At 38.1% G+C, this 18,351-nt stretch overlaps 1 protein-coding gene across 8 annotated transcripts in view; it reads right to left on the minus strand.

Annotated features, from left to right (window-relative positions):
* Window positions 1–18,351, minus strand: part of CASK (calcium/calmodulin dependent serine protein kinase) — a 348,892-nt gene that overhangs the window by 284,981 nt on the left and 45,560 nt on the right. The gene's annotated exons all lie outside the window — the stretch shown is intronic.

Consider the following 18,351-nt stretch of genomic DNA (forward strand, 5'->3'; position numbering starts at 1 on the left):
CACACACACACACACACACACACACAGGCACACACAGTTCCTTGTGATTCATAGTTATCAAATAAGTTTGTAAAGATAATCCAAAGACTGATCTGTACATGAATTGACTATTAAATAATACAGAATACAACAGCAATATACTGATTTATCTGAAGGCGAGTATAGTTTAAGTCATTAAATACATGTATACACATGTGCATTCCACCCCCCACCCCAGGAAACATAAGACCATCTTTAGCTTTTTTTTTTTTATGATAGTCACACACAGATAGAGAGAGAGAGAGGCAGAGACACAGGCAGAGGGAGAAGCAGGCTCCATGCACCGGGAGCCCGACGTGGGATTCGATCCCGGGTCTCCAGGATCGCGCCCTGGGCCAAAGGCAGGCGCCAAACCGCTGCGCCACCCAGGGATCCCCATCTTTAGCTTTTATAGGTAAAAATAGTACATATGGACGTCTGTGGTCAATCAGCAGATAAGTTCTTCATTTACATTGGGACACTTGTGATACTGCCTGCCTTAAAGGAGAAGTTGGTCTTTCTCTCAATTAGGGAACAAGGAAAAGAATGTAATCTAACCCAGACTTAAACATTTCTTGAACATCATATGAATTAGTTGACTTCACCATTCCATCATCTGGACATCAATTACACCACAGCTTCAAATCTCTCTCTTCAAGCAACCTAACAAAGCTCAACTGGAAGGGGAAAAAAAAACCAATAATGTGTCTTTCAGAACACCGAAGAAAGACCTTTTTGGTAACCACTCCAAACTGCTCAAAGATTTTGCTCTAAGAGAAGACAATACAACAAAGTGAAGCAGGACTTACACAAATGTTTTCATTCTCAATCTGGATGTCTTACTTGTGACTACTTATCCTGACGACAGCAAGCAATTTCAGAAATGCTTAATGTAATTGGTTTTTGTCCACACATAAACCCTTGGGATTCTATTTATATATACATTTATGTAGTGTGCTTCAATCCACTACATGTTTTTGGAAATTTTCCAAGATCTGTATGTGGGATTATTCATGGACAATAGAGTCAATTTTTTTACTTTTTCCTGTTTGAAGAAAGGTGAGGAAGAAATCATAGCTTCTCTCCCTACCCTTTTAGTAATAATAAAATGAAGAAAGCTAGAGAGAAAGGAGAGAAAAGGGAATATGGAGGGAAAAAAAAGGTGTTTAAGTCTAAGAAGAGAGGGTGTAATACAGTAAATATTTTATACTTATTAATTATACTTGAATGATATTTTAAGGAACAGCAAAAATTCAGGAGGCCTAGATCTGGCCATTCGTTCTGGCCAAAACTCTTCCATGCTTGAAATTTCATCCTTACATTTTTTTTTAGTCTACGATACAGTTGGTTCTCGAGTATTTATGTGGGGGAAAATACTGACAGATAGTTGTAAGCCATCATTATGAACTACTATCTTTCTCATATTTTTACTAATCCTGGCCAGTGTGTTAATTGAAATGAAGGAAGATAATTGATAGCATTTCAGAGTTGATAAAATAGATGTTCTTTGTTTGACTCTTTTAGAATGGTGAATTTGGATTAGGATTGTGGTACAAGGTTCCATTTGAGGCAGGTGGTAGCTTGCAGAATTCTGTTAAGTAAAAGGTCGATGAATTGTACTATGTTGTACTACGGCCTGCAGCTGTGTCTCTATGCAATCAGAGTCCTCTCCTCTGGTGTTCATTTATGTGACAAAAGGTTAAGACTGGGAAATGAGCAATTTTTTAAAAGAGATTTATTTAGCATTTGAGAGAGAGAGAGAGAGAGAGAGAATGAATGAATGAATGAATGAATGAATGAAAATCCTCAAGCAGACTCCCTGCTAAGCGGGGAGCTTGATACGGGGTTGGATCCCAGGGTCTGAGGATTATGACCTGAGCTTAAATCAAGTTGGACCCTTAACTGAGTGAGCCACCCAGGTACACCGGAAATGAGTAATTTTGATACTAAAAGTAAATACATAAAAAAGGAAACTAGAATTAAGTGAAATCAGGCTAGAATATAGTATGTTGGTTTCCAGGATAATAGGATAGATTTAACACAATGCACAATGCACTGCTCTATTCGTACTCATGAGTAGACCACCAAACTCCTAAGATATCTGGAGAGTAGACTCTCATTTGGAAGATAGAAATCACAAAACAGAAAGAGCAACCTAAAGGAAGAAGACTAAACAAGAAATAAAGAACCTTCAAACGACCAAGAATATCCTCAGAAAGCTATTATAACCATGAAACAATAGAACTTTCAGAAAATAAAAAAAAAGAGCTCTTGAAAAAGAAATACCTTAAGAAATTTAAAACTCAATAGAAGGGCTAGAAGATAAAGTTGAAGAAATGTACCAGAAAGTAAAGCAAAAAGAAGAAAACAAATGGAGTGGAAGAACTTAAAAGAATCACCCAGGAAAATTTTCCAGAACTAAAATCATGAGTTGCCAAATTAAAAGGACCCAACAAATACTTGACAAAATAGATAATAGACTCCTGTCCATACATGCCACTGTGGGCTAGATTTTCCAATTTTCAAAAGTGGAGGTAAGGGTGTGCTGGGAGGGAAGGATATGGTTCACATGCAAAGACTGCAAACCAGTATGGCTTCTGATTTCTCAATGGCAACACTAAGAGCAAGAAGACAACCAAGCAATTCCTTCAAAATCACGGAGGAAATCTCTAACTTTTAATTCTATATCCAGCCAGAAAAGTCAATAATCACAAAGACATTTTCAGATATGAAAGAGCTCAATAAATTACTTGCAATGCATACTTTCTGAAGAAATTATTTTAAGATGTTTGCCAAAACAAGAGACTAGATCAGTGAAAAGGATGTCAAGTGACAGCAAAAAGGAGATCCAACACAGGAGGTACATAAAAGGAGCCCCCAGGAGTGAAAAGGAGGGAGATATCAGGCTGACAGCCAAGTGTCAAGGAGAGGTTAACCAGTACAGACTGTGAGCTGTTAAAGATTCCCAATGCCACTGATCCCCTTTCTAACCTCAAAACAGGAGTGGGTGTGCTGGCCCCAGATTCTTCTGTTTTGCTTTTTCTGACCAGGGGATGTTAAGAGTCCTGCTCTTCTCTGCTGCCTAGTTTAGCAGAAGACTATCATTTTGCTCCACAGCAGTTGGAATATTCCTGAGACCTGGAGGAGGGTCTCAGTTGGACTGAAAAGCAGGAGAATGTAGAGCAGTCCAAGCACCCTGACCATGTCCCCTGCAGAAGAAAAAGCCAGCCCCCATAGCAACAATATCCTGCCTGTGAGGAGCCTCGTGTCCTGGGATTTACTTGGGACCTTGCCAACTGACTTCCCAGAAACCGTTCCTATACACTCTCAGGTTATCTGAAGCCAGACTGAACAAGAGGTTCTGTTCAGCTTTCCTTCTCCTGAGAATCTTCATACACTCCTGGTAATATTGTCCTCCTTTCCTTTCATACCCAAGTTTGTCTTTACTACTCAGTTTCTAAAGACTAAATAATATACCGTTTTGGCATGCATAACTAGGTGGTAAAGCCATAAAGAAAACTAAAAAGAATGATTAATATAAAAGCCAGGAGAGGGATCCCTGGGTGGTGCAGCGGTTTAGCGCCTGCCTTTGGTTCAGGGTGTGATCCTGGAGACCCAGGATCAAATCCCACGTCGGGCTCCCGGTGCATGGAGCCTGCTTCTCCCTCTGCCTATGTCTCTGCCTCTCTCTTTCTCTCTCTCTCTCTTTCTCTCTCTGTGACTATCATAAATAAATAAATAAATAATTAAAAATAAATAAATAAATAAATAAATAAAAAATAAAAGCCAGGAGAGCAGTTAGGCAGATCGAGAGGTTGTTTTTGGGAAGGGGCATATAAAGGGCTTTTAAAGGTACTAGTAATATTCCATTCTACCACCTGGATGATGGATTCAGGAGTTTTCATTTCAGTATTATTCTTTAACATACACACATACTTTATACAATCCTCCATACATATGTTTTCTAGTTTAAAAAATGTTTTTAGTGGCTTAGAGGTATATCCTTGAGACCTTGCTAATCAATGAGTTTAATTTTTTTACGTATCTGTACAAATAATTTTGATACATATAACTGAAAAAAAAACACGTTTGAATCTCAAACATATGGTTAACACAAATTATATTCATTGTAACAGGGTGAACTTCTTGTCCATATCATAGGCCTAGAAGCTTCATTGCTTTCTAACAAATTGTGCAATGTACCACAAGAGATACAGGAAAACTGTGAACAAAAAGAACCGCCAATTAACGAAAGGAAAGAGCAGGATGGGGTGGGGAGTGAAGACCAACAGCAAATTCATATTTTATATATATACTTACATACACACAATATATATATAGATACATACACATACAGTTGATATACAGTCAATCCTCATCATTGGTAGAGTATTTATGAAGTCACTAACATTTATTTGTAATCCAAAATCAATACTCAACTGCACTTTTACAGTCGTTCACAAACATGCCTAAAAGCGAAATATCTGAGTCACCTGATGTGGAAGTTACCAGCTAAGGTTGAACAAGGTGACACTCTGCCTTATTGTTTCAGCTTGTCATACTATAAGCAAATGTACTTTTTGCCATTTAGTGCATTTTTTACATTTTGTACTTTTTATTGGTCATTTCACTGTTTATAATGGCCTTCAAGGGTAATGCTGAAGGGTTGTCTAGTGTTCCTAAGTTCAGGAAGGCTGTGACGGGCCTTAAGGAGAAAATATGTATGTGAGACAAGCTTCATTCAAGAATGAATTACAGAGCTGTTAGTCATGGTTCAATGTTGATCAAACAACAATACATATGAAATAAGGTATCTTCAAACAAAAATACACATAAAACAGGTCATGTACTGATTGGTTGAAGAAAATGTAACCAAAAGCTCACAGGACCCTAGCCCTGTATTTCCCTAGGAGCAACGGTTCAGCATTCATTTAATGTTTGGGGCAACTTCATAGAACATTACTACTGCAAATAATGAATATCACCTGTGTGTGTGCATGTGTGTATAGGCATATACATATAAACACACATGTGTGTATTTGTATTATGAAATGTGTATTAATAATATATAGTATTATATTACATGTGTTTAGAATATAAATTCAATGAGTACCTGGTAAATATTAGACCCTCAATAAATATTTGGTGAATGAAGTATCAAAAATAAACTAGGAATGAGCAAGCCACTGATAAATTTATCATAACACACAATTTTACACAAGTATATAAAACTGGAAAAATCACGGTACTTTTAGCTATTTCCTTACCAATTTACTAAGTATGTATTTTCCTAGGACTTTCTATACAGTTCTGATGTTAGTTGAGGGAAATAAATGGTGGGTGGGTAAAAAGGAAACAAAGTAAAAATATAATAATGATGACATTAGCAGTAAGAATAAAATCTTAACTACATCCTAGAGAGAGAGACAGACACACACACACACACATACGTATATATAAAATACCTAATAAAGTTAATGGTAGTCTCTTCCTCCTATTTCAACACTGTTAGTCATTAGCAATAAAGAAGAGCTCATACATATCATTCCATCAAGAAATTCTTTCCTTGTCTTCCTGTAGTTTTACAATAGTGACAGGACAGGGATGTTGTTCTGACACTTTTTCTCTTTAATAGTTCTGGTACCCACCCCCACTTCCAACACAACCCAAGCTGTGTTACTTTAGGTACAGTGACTAAACCCGAGGAAAAAAGTTTGCCTAATCATAGCAGTTTAGCGCCTGCCTTCAGCCCAGGGCGTGATTCTGGAGTCTCAGGATCAAGTCCCACGTCGGGCTCCATGCACGGAGCCTGCTTCTCCCTCTGCCTGTGTCTCTGCCTCTCTCTGTGTGTGTCTCTCATGAATAAATAAAATCTTTAAAAAAAAAGGAACGTACATGAAGTGGAAAATTATTAAAATTAAAGTCTCAGGAACTGTTGCGTAAATGTTAACAATTAAAGATCTGACAGAGGAGTTAAGCTCAGTACAATTCAGATTGGTCCTTGAAAATAAAAAGGGGAGGCTTATTTGAAAATTTGGCAGTGGATCTCCAATAAGCTAACAGAACAAATCTAGCTTAACTGTCAAAGCTGAGTAATTCAAAGAGTTAAGACTAACATTTACTAACTTGGTACTTATATTGGCATAATTAGTACCTCTGTCAAACCTTGATAGTTCACTGAAAAGTTCAATAGACTTTTCTTTAGATTTTATGTAGCACACCATTCTCTGGTCTGAATCTACATAGGATATATTCACCACTTTTAGGAGAGGACTAACTGCAGAGTATACATAGCAATTTCTGCTAATCCAAAAGTTCTAGAAAACTTGATTGATATGTTTTCATGTGTATGTGCGAGTACCTGTGTTTGAAGGGCTAGGCTCAGGACCATAGTAGAAGGATACAGACTCTCAGTTTTTGTTAGCTCAAATATGATGGAGCATGCATCAAGGAGACTTGCTAAGAGAAGAAAAAAATATTTTTGTACCAGATAAGAAACAGGAAGAAGAGCAGACAGAGGAGGAAGGAAAAGAAAACAAAACAAAACACGAAGAATTGTAAAATAAACACACCCCAAAGTAAGAATTCTGACTTGGTTGTACATATTTAGGCCTTTTTAGCTAAATATATAAAGAAGTTTCAAGATATTGGACTTTGAAGCACTGACATTAAAAAATTCTATTGATCCTTGCACATTTTATTCATTTGCTTCATTTTACCCCATGGAAGACCAAAAAAAAAAAAAATACAAAGAACAAACAAACAAAAGATTAACAAAGCAATTCTTGCCCTTAGGAAACACCCAATCTTAACAGATTACAGTTGGTACATACACATAATTTTAGTATAGTGTTATAGAACAAGGTATTAAAACAGTATAATACCAAGAGTTTACTATCTGTGGATAGGAAGGTGGTCAGAGAAAACCTCTATGAGGGCTTGGAAAGATGAATATATTTTTCAGGCCAACAAGGGAAAGGGGAAAATTCTAGAAATTAGTAGAAGCATGTGGAACAGCCTCCAGTCAAGTCAAAGCATGGTTTGTGCTGGATATTGCAAGCTACTTGGTACTGTTGGTGTGGAAAATCAGAGGGTGAGAAGTGGCTGGAAAGGGAAAAGGGCAGAAAAGTGGAAGATGGGTTGAAGAATGAATGGGGGCCAGTCAGGAAGTTACTACATTAGCCTAAGTACGAGGTGACAAACAACCTAAACCAATACAGTAGAGGTAACTAAGATACTTAAATTGACAATGTAGAGGGGCACCCGGGTAGCACAGTCAGTTGAGCAACCAACTCTTGGTTTTGGCTCAGGTGGTGATCTTGGGGTTGTGGGGTCAAGCCCTGTGTCAGGCTCTGTGCTCCATTCGGAGTCTGCTTGGGACTCTCTTTCCTTCTCCCTCTGTCCCTCCCGCCTCGTGCTCACATGTGTGCTCTCTCGCAAATAAATAAATCTTTTAAAAAATTGACAGTGTAGTGAATGATTAGCTTGGGGTGTCAGTTGAAAGAATGACTTACACATTTCTGGCAACAGTTACTGAGTAAATCATACCACCAGATGAGAGAGGGGCTACATGACAAAGAGCTAGCGGAAAGCGGAGAAAGGAAACACATGGTTGTTTTGAAAATACTTATTTCCAAAATATTGATTTCCATGAACTATCCAGGCAGAGATCTATAGAGCACAATTAGGCAGGAATATAAAGTTCAAGGAAGGCGTCAACATGCAGAGGATGAAGACAACACCAACTACTACTGACACCATACCATTTGCCAACCATACTGCTAGGAACTTTATATGGACTCTCTCAATTGTAAAATATATCATTATTTATCATAGCAGCCAAGAAACTATTAGCCCCATTTTATAGTTTAGGAAACCTAGGCCAAGACAGGTTGTCTAGGGCCAGACAATGAATGGTAGAGTCAGGACTGGGACCAAGACATGGAACTCCAAGATCCAAATTCTCAATCTCTGTACTCCCTAAGGAGGCATGAGTGTACAGGAACTAAATGAAGCCATTCATGTGAACAAGAATTCTTAGGAGTACAGACCAGGACAGAAGACAGAGCCCCAGAAAACACAAACACATCTCATTTCTCTGAAAGGAATTGCTGTAAACATCCCCACAGAAAGACTACAAGAAGCCCAGAAAGAAAAAAAAAGTGCTAAAGGCAAGCTCTTAGAACATAGGATTTTATAGAAATACCAACGCAATGACCAACTGCTTAGCAGGGTCTGCCCTCGGAACAAACACAGAGATTCTCCCCATTCCTTTTGAGGCAGGCACAAGAAAAGCCTAATTTTCATTTTTAAATTAAGAGCTGCACATTCACATTGTTATTTTCTAAATGTGGAATATACTTTGGAAACTGATACAAAGAAAATATTTAGTAGAGAAACAACTTTTGGGAAACTTGCTCCTGACTTTCTACTAGTGTCCGCGAACTTACTTTATAACTAAAGTACTAAAATGATCACAATTGTCAAATTCTGCATGCATATTCTAGTTTTTATAAACTGAAACTAAAAATTATGGAAGGCTGGCGGTATGAAGTCACACTGTAAATCAATTTATAAAAGGAGTGTGAGGGGCAGCCCAAGTGGCTCAGTGGTTTAGTGCCTGCCTTCGGCCCAGGGTGTGATCCTGGAGTCCTGGGATCGAGTCCCACATCGGGCTCCCTGCATGGAGCCTGATTCTCCTTTGCCTGTGTCTCTGCCTCTCTTTCTGTGTGTGTCTCATGAAAAAATAAATAAAATCTTTAAAAAAAAAAAAGAGTGTGATCTGTTAATATGCCACTAACGTAGTTCTCCAAATGCTACACTATTCCTGTAAGAGTACTGTTACCTGCCATTAACTAATATTTGGGCCCACAAGTTACTATCTTCATTAACAGATTTTTTTTCAGTGATACTTCTATGGAGTACTGTTAATCTCTTCCCACTCCAAACCACGTTTTATGGATCTCCATAATAAGTTAGACCCAGTTTTGAATTAAATAAAATGAAGTTATTTCATTTAAATTACATAAATTAGTGAAAGAAACCTCAAAGCCAGCAACCCGCTCCTTTCCCTATCATTCATTTTAGTTGCACATTTAGGATTATGCCAAGTTTATATAGTAGCACAGAAACAAAAATGGATTTAGCTAACACTCTAAGTTGGGGTTTCCCAAATTGGCATCTTGTGGAGTCCTTAAGGAATAAAAGTTTCTCCATCAAGTTTGGCAAATACCATATAAAATATTACCCACCCCATTCCAGCCCCATATTCACATCAGCAGCTAAGTCTTAAAGTCAGAAAACCAGCATCTCTCTCATACACCACCCTCTGCTCCCGTCACCCACATTGCACCTATTAATCAGTGTTCCCCGAAAAAGCATGTTGGACTGGTGATCTAAATTTTAGTATTTATTTTTTTTAATTTTAGTATTTATAATCACACTACAAATTACAAAGTTGTAATGGCTATGAACCATTCCAATTTCAAACTTTTTTCTGAAACAAATATTCTCCCACCCAAACAGGGCATATAAACTGTTGTTTAAATTCTTAGAGAGGGAGATAATCCAATTGTTTGCTTTGTAAAGGATGGAAAAGATTTAACTATGCAATTTAAATGTCTATTCATTAATACTCCCAAAAGTAATTTACTTTTTACAATTGTTAATATAAGCATATTCAGCAGGCAATAATGTAACCTCTGGTCTTTTAACCAAAAAACAGTTAACAAAAAGGCAAAGCATACAAAGGAAATAAGCATTTATACCTAATTACCCAGCTCAGTGCAGGGCAGCAGAAAATAGGTTTTGAATCATAATTGTAGTAATCAGTTTTTAGGTCTAAAGGAGGAGATGATCTGGAAAATAACTGCTTTAGGGGGAAAAATCAGAAAATAAGAGTATAAAATAAGTGAATATAAACTGTTTAGGCAAGACAGTAAAATCAAACATTCAAACCGTTGGGGGATTTTTCAAGTTACGTAAGAAAGCAAAGTCACTGCAATGTTACAAGGAATATGCAAGTTAGTAAAGCTTATTTTTAATCAGTTTCCTGGGGATGGAGCAACCCTTCAGTGCTTATGTCAGGACTTCCTTTTAATCAATAAGGCATTAAGTGAGCATAGAGGACGAAAAGAGAAAAGGACCAGTATATTCCTCCACGCATCTGAAACTGAACTCCTGAGGTTTTCAGTCTCCCTCCTCCCATCTCAGCTGAAGGCCAACTCCACATTGCCTTCCAGTTGCTTAGCCAAAACCTAGGGTGCCATTCTTCATCCTTTTCTTATTCCAATTCATTAGGAAATGCTCTTGGCTCAACTCTGCTGAGATCTTTGGTTTCATTTGTTTCAAGGAAATTTGTAACCAACTGTTGGAACAATTTTATAATGGCTGAATTAAAACTCCCAGGAAATAATTCCAATATCTAATTCAAGTGTCGGTATTGGCCTCAGTTGAAGGTCTTTTCTCATTCAAAGGGTGGTTTTCCTGGTGCTTAGTAAGTAAATATCTTGGACACTGTGGCTCTTGATCAAAGAATCTTCTATTGTAGCAGGCTGTCGCCTTGTTTAGGTTCAGTATGTAAGTTCTTGAGTTCTTTTGTGGACTTCAGTTCTGATGACAGTTGTTTAGTTTTCTGAGCCCTTTCAGTATTTTGGTCTGCTTCTTCTTTTCCAGTGCTGCTGATATGGGGCAAAAGGTACTTCCGAGGACTACTTGCTTTCCCTGGACAACTTTGAGGGGGCGGGTATCAGCAGCTCCTGGGCCTGGGTCTCCTTCTGCCACAGGGTGGAGGGCAGGGAAACAAATGACTGCTGCTACCACAGCCTGGTCTTTGATCTTGTTACTGCTGTAGGCAGATCAGAGGACTGGGGCCTAGGTGTGTGTGTGTGTGTGTGTGTGTGTGTGTGTGTGTGTGTGGGGTGGTGGTGGTGGTGGGAGATAGGGGACTACAACAGCCAGGGCTTTGATGCTGCTACCAGATCAGATCACCACCCACCAGGGCCCCAGGCTTTGCTGTTCTAAATGGGGCTTGTGGACACATCAAACTGCCTTGTCGGGCTCCAGGTGTGGGATCCCACCAAGTCTCTGTTGTGCTTCCCCTTTCCTGGGGTAAGGGGCTAGAGAAAACAGGCTTTTGTTTTTGTTTTCTATGCCCTTTGGTGGTTCTGGGTAATAGGTCTCTCTAGCACCCAGTCCATGAGTAAATGGGAGGTAAAAAAGAAAACCCACTGAATTCCCTACAGTCATTCCTCAAGTACTACTACCCTACCTTCTTTCCACTTCTGAGTCCTTTTATTGCCATCAGTTAAATAATTTCCAAGGCATTTATAGTTGTATTTATTGAGGAGGGGCAGGAAAAAGTGAGTCTAAATCATCTTGTTCCAGAAATGGAAGTTGGTGCATTTTTAACATCTTCCCTTCTGGCTAGTATTTGGAGTCCATTCTATTCAAAATTTGGGGATGAGTTACAGTTCTTCTTTGTCCAATAGAGCCAGTTCAAAATAGGAGCCATTAAACTTGTCAGGTGGATGCTATAGTTTTCCATAACTCCTGGCTCAGAATTTCAGAGTCTGGAGTAATTAACTGATGTTTCCCAACTTCTTGCAGTTTGAGGAATACTGAATTAGACAAAGTATATATTAGAATAGGGGTACCTCTCTGTTGTCTCCACACACATTGATACTCACATACTTGCTCACCCTTGCAGCCTTCTGGAATCTAAAAGGAGATCTAAAATACCAGTCTCAGGCAGCCTGGGTGGCTCAGTGGTTTCACGCTGCCTTCGGCCCAGGTGTGGTCCTGGGGACCCAGGATCGAGTCCCATGTCGGGCTCCCTGCATGGAATGGAGCCTGCTTCTCCCTCTGCCTGTGTCTGTGCCTCTCTCTCTCTCTCTCTCTCAAATAAATAAATAAAATCTTTAAAAAATAAAAAAATAAAAAGCAGTCTCTTCAGTGTATTTTAGTCATGGCATATTGATTGAAAAATTATGTTTTTTTAATAATCTCATTGTTTGATCATATTAAAGAAAGAGAGGAAAGTTAGGGGTCACAGTAATCCACATAAATAAGGTGATGCATAATTGAAGATGAGCTCTTAATACAGGAGATGTTGGGTGACTAAACTAGTACTCTGAAGGCAGGGGTTTTTGTTTATCCACCTTGTTTCTCTAGTATATAGAACTACAGGTGACATTATGCTAATGGAGATGCAAATGCTTTCTGGACGGACAAATGGATTCATAAATCCATTTTAGGATGCACAAACAAGCATCATCTCCAAGACACATTAGTGTAGTTATATTTTATTTCATCTACACTTACAGTTAAAGGCATTCTAGTTCTTTAGTCTTTTGGAGATTTTCACTTTCCTAAGTAGAAATAAAACTTTTAATTTGTCAATGCCAGTTACTGAAAGGCAGGCAAAAGTTTAAAAATTAACACGTCCTATGATTTTACAATACATCTTCAAAAATACATTATTTTGTTTTACTAGAGATGTTGCAGGCCAATTCAAAATCCTTCTAATGCTACCGTAATTAAAACTCAAAAAGCAGACTTTTTTACTTCTAACATATAGTAACATCTGTTCTTTACTTTGTTTTAATGACTTAATACAGGCCTTGTAAACGTGAAGCATTTTACAAAAGCAGTATTTTGTGATGGCAGAGACCCAAACATAGCTCCTAAAATTCAGAAAGCTTCTCAACCTAAAAGTTTATAAAATCAGCTGTGATAATGGTTAGCTTAAAATCAATTCATTTTCTTTACTTGAATGTTTAAACAGTTTACTAAAACAAATTCAGTTTGTATAATCTGACAAGATTAAATATGAGCCTCAATCACAGTAATCATTTACCATAAGATATAATAACCAAATGGAAATAAACTACTTCTCTTATCCATATAATCACTTTTTTGATGAAATTACAAATTAAATAAACTCAATTAAGAGAAGACAAAGAAACTTCATGGCTCCTAATTAATGCTGGATTGAAGACTAAATTTTAAGTACAATCTTAAATCGGTAAACAGACATAGGATGAGATCATAAAGTTAGAAATATTCTATAACCAATGACTATTCATCCATCCCTTAAAAATCAATACATATGCAATTAATATTTACTGTCTCTTAACCAAATCCTTTATTTTATAGCAGCCATTAGGGAAAAAAAATAAGGGATGAAATATCAAGAACATCCAGCAAAGATACAAAACAAATGGGTTGAGATCACATAAAAGAACATGTTTTTAACATATGAATTTTTTAGGCAGCTCTAGAGTGACCACTAAAATTTCAAAACGAAAAAACTTATTCTACTAGCCAAGAATCCTTGCATGTTAAAACTGCATAATGATCTTATACCTTCCTTTTTGCATGTCCAAGCAACTAGAGGTACAAATAAGCTAGCTGCAAATATTCCTTAAGTGTGAAAAAGGCCTTGTAAGAGGAAACACTTTAACTCTTGACAGACTTCTTCCTCTTGGAATCAAAGCCATCATAGCATAAACAAAACATGGGCTTCGGAATTCAAAAGACTTGGGGCTGACTCCTGGATCTGCCCCCTTACTACGATGACATTTGGTCGGTTATTCAGGCTCTCTGGGTCCACTGTATTTAAACTGTGAAAGAGAAAAGCTACTTCAAAGAGTTCTGAGAAGAGAAGAGAAGAGAAGAGAAGAGAAGAGAAGAGAAGAGAAGAGAAGAGAAGGCATAACAGGCCTGTGCCTGGCACATATGCACAAGAGGGGACTTCTTCAGGGAGTCATCTGCTACTGGACAAGTATTTCTTTACTCCTCCTTCCCTACACAATAGGAGATGTCTCCCATACTACTAAGGTGCCATCTTACTATCAAAACCAGGAATCAGGAAAAAACCAGGGAGAGTTCTGTTCCTAATAGTGAAACAGGCAACCAGGGCCAATCTTCCTACTGAAGAACAAAATAAAACCTGGATGTTCACGCACACCCCTTCTCAAAAGTATAAATATCTCATAAGGTACTTAAATTTTGCCATTTGAAGACATAGGAGAATGAGAGAATCCACAGCAGTAAGCTTGGCCACAAACAGCTTCTTTTGCCTACAGGGCAATTCTCTACTCCTGAGAAGCAAATGCCTCACAGGACTCACATGGCCTTGTAGGATGGATAAGTAAAGAGAAGCCTCGCAATTTACCTGAGAAACCAATCCCGACTTTATTCTGGTTTCTTCTGAAAAGCTATGCCTAGGATGGAGGTGAACCAAAAGCAAACCCAGCCTTGCATGGACTTGGGGTATGGCTCCTTCTTATCTGGTAGCCCATAGGATCTCAAATCTTAAAGTTGGATTAGGGTATTCCTGGCTATGACCCCCACAATCCTGGCAAGGCAAATCCTTTCTTGAGAAAGACACTGCCATCTTAGTTTGAGCAAGAATCGGAATAAGGAACAAAAGAAAAAGACCAAAGCATGAGATGCTGAAAAAAAAATACAATGACCAAAATTTAAAACTCGTTGGATTTCTGGGAGCTGAATGAAGTAAGAATTAATAAAGAGGAATACAAGTCAGAAGAAAGATTTGGAATACATCACGAAGAAAAAACAAGAAGGAAGCAAAAAAACAAGGTAAGAGTCACAGATGAAATAATGAGGAAAAGATTTAATGTATGTTAATTGGGGTTCTGGCAGGAAAGAAGACAATGAGGTCAAGGCAATATTTGAGGAAACAGCAAAGAATTTTTTATGTTTTCACAGAATATTCAGACATTCAAGATTCCCAGTTAATCACAGAATAAATAAAACTCATACCTAGACACATCATAGGAAAACAAAGACAAAGGGAAAATATCCAGAGGTTAAAAAAAAAAAAAAGATTACCTTCAAAGAAGTGACACTTTGACAGCTGACAACAGAATCCAGAAGACAATGGGAACAATTCGATGAGATGAAATAAACTGTCTTCTAAACAATCTCATACTCAGGGACTTCAATCATGAAAGCAAAGATGAACACAAACTGAAAGAGCATGTCATAGCAGACCTACACAAACCACTTTTTGGGAGGGAAAATTACCCCAGAGAGAAGATTGAAGAGGCAAAGAATGAAAAGCAAAGTAAGACATAAATATATGGGTAAATCTAAAAGCAGGCTGTGTAAAACAATAATGTCCTGTTGATGTACAAATATAGAGAATTAAAATTGACAACAAGTGGGGATCCCTGGTGGCTTGGCAGTTTTACCCCTGCCCTTGGCCCAGGGCGTGATCCTGGAGTCCCGGGATTGAGTCCCACGTCGGGCTCTCGGCATGGAGCCTGCCTCTCCCTCTGCCTGTGTCTCTGCCTCTCTCTCTCTAGGTCTATCATAAATAAATAAAATCTTTAAAATAAATAAATAAAATTGACAACAAGTATTAAATCAAGAAGGAATAAAGTTAAAATTTCCTAAGACCCTTGCAGTGGTTGACCTAAGGGTATTAAGATTTACCAGTATTACATTCTGGTGCATAATATATGGTATTTTAAGGGTTACCACTGAAAAAACTGAGACAGTGTCTAAATTCCAAACAAAGTCGGGGAGGGAATAATCACATAAGAAAAAAAATGAAATAGAACAAGCAGGACAAGCAAACTACAAAATACATTTAAATGCAAGTATATTACTACCACGTGCTAGGAACATGAAAAAAAATACACAGACAATACACATAATAAGGAAATTATAAAGTATATCAGAAGAGGGTAAGTCTATAGGGAAAAAGAGTAACATCCAGGAATTGAGAATACTAAGGTAGGTTGGGACAAGTTTTATTATCGAACAGGGTGGTCAGGGTAAACCTCATTAAAAAGGTAGGTTCTGACTAAAAGACTCCTTCCTCCTCTACAGCTGACCTAAAGGCACATATCCAGCCACAGCTCTGGGTCTGCCATTGTGGGAACCATTATTTTCGATGTACTTCATCTTGCCCATGTCTGTCACCTTCAATTTTGTCACTAACTTTTTCTATTCCTAGTACTTTGGCAATTTTTACAAAGATTCATTGTTTCTGAAGGCATATCACAGAGTGGAGAAATCTTACACTTTTCAAATTAAATAAGTCAAAATCTCCACAAGTAAGTATTCCTTAAGCAAAAAACCTAATAAAATGTGACTGATTCTGGTCCACTTTTCCTGTCTACTGCTTTTACCCCATTTAGTATAAGTAGATGAGCCATCACACAACCTAATCAATCTGTCCCTCTCCCAGAAATGCAAAATGAATTCAGGTAAGATTTTTGTGAAGAAAATAGCTAAGAACTTTTGGTTGATTATGTTGTGCTTGGTTGGTACCTTTCTTTAGGGCTCTGATAATCAAGCTGGAACATAAGGACACCAAAGTCATGAAACTCCCAATCCACCTACTAGCTAGGGCCTGGCTGCTGAAGCACAATTTGTTACTGAGGAACTTAGTGAGTGAAGGGCCTTTTGCTAATCCTTTTCAGGCCAAAGACTGAGCTCACCCTGGGCTAACACAAGCCATTTGAGAGACTTGGCCTTTGGCACACAGGCTCCCATCCCATTCTGGATCCCCTCTCCTCACCTGGTGCTGGCCAATGGCTTTCTCTTCCTCTGTGCTGGCTACCAGTAATTAACTGACAACACAAGCAGACTGGGCAGGTGGCAGGGGCCTGTCCCTTAGAGAGTCCAGATGTAAAGGTGTTAGTGGCAGGTGCTTTAGGAGGAGCTCATAGAGGACTCTGTTGGTCATTTACCTCTCCCCTGCCAAGAGAAGATGGGCACTCACAGGCTAAACCAGACTGGAGATCGGGGTCCACAGGACTCAGAGCAGGAGCAGATCTGAAGAGGACAAATGTTATCCAAGAACTGAGAAAGTTCAAATCCATGGAACTCATCTGGAACTAATCCTGTATAAGATGTCTAACACAACAGCTGAGGTCATAGGCTCACTAGATTTCTTCCTGTGCCCTCATATGATCAAATACTTCATGGCTAAAGAGTAAAATAAATGAAAAGCTTACAGAAAAATGCTTTTGTCAGAAAAAATGACAAACAAAGGGTCTGAAATCATGCCATTTAAATGGTATCTAAAATAAAAGTTTTCAGAAGAGCTATTTTATCCAAAGTATTGTCATTCTACTAAATTTTAGCAAAAAGAAGAAATCAGTATTTCTGACTTTGATTCAATTCTGACTTGATTCAAAGAACAGCCTAAGAAACAAACGCAAAATTATGCTGACCTAGCTTGTATTGGGAAGAAAAATGAGAATCTAATTATGTCATCAGAAAGACATATTTATACCGCTTAACATGAAATGCTCCAAACAAAAGGCTAATATCAAAGTAAAAGGTGAAAAATGCATACCAAGAACCAAGACTTTAAAACAGTACATCTGGTATGCAATTCATTGTAGGGCTGTAGGCAATTAGGGTTTCCTCAAACATCTTTCACAGAGCCAGCTATAACAGAGGAGAAGAAATGAGTTCCACTGCACGGTTCTATTTTATTTTGGCTATAACACTATTAGTAAATAACAATGAAAGCACTGAAAAACAAAGAGTTTATCAGTTGGGGAAAAAAATCGCAAAACACAATTCTTTCTAGGGAACACATCAAAAAAAGCCATTACCATTTCATTTGTTGGAAAATTCTGGTACTTCCACAGTACACAAATGCAGAGTTACTGTCCTTATAATGAGAATGTAGTTTGTCACTTCCATGTAGCAGACTGGATTTTTGAGCTTGCTTTATACCTCTGATTTACTGCAAATACTGAGCTGATCCATAATACAAACAATCCAGAGTACTACTATACATCTGCTGCTTTCATTTCTTGGACAGATAAAATGGGCCTCAATGCCAGCTGAGGAAATCACATTAGAGGTAGAAATCTCATCTATAGGTAATACGCTATTGATCAAGACTAATCATTCTTTTTGAAAGAGATCACTCAGCTTAAACCTTAACTCTAGTAGGTAAGATGTATTCCAGTGATCAGAAAATGAAGATGGCTGTACGGATTGGTGGAATAAGCAAAGGCTGCTATTTTGATCACTGCCCAGGCCACTCTCAGTCTTTGCCATAATGCTGCTTTTCACGAAACCGAGACAAGCATGGATGGCAACAGATTGCTCACTGGTTTCGAGTACTTGATTAAAATATTCAATGCTTTGTGTTTTCCAGTCTTAATAAAGCACTACATGAATTAAACTAGCAAGAACCATCATCCACAATACTAAAGCTATCAGAACAAATCTGTTTTTATTGTTTTATCTAAAATCTTGGAGAGATTCCGTCCCTAAACCATGAAGTCATTGCTAAGAGAATAGTTTCAGGAATGTACTCTTTAAAAAGTTCTG

The sequence above is a fragment of the Nyctereutes procyonoides genome, unplaced genomic scaffold (genome assembly GCF_905146905.1).
Source record: "Nyctereutes procyonoides isolate TBG_1078 unplaced genomic scaffold, NYPRO_anot_genome, whole genome shotgun sequence".
NCBI classification, from domain to species: domain Eukaryota; kingdom Metazoa; phylum Chordata; class Mammalia; order Carnivora; family Canidae; genus Nyctereutes; species Nyctereutes procyonoides.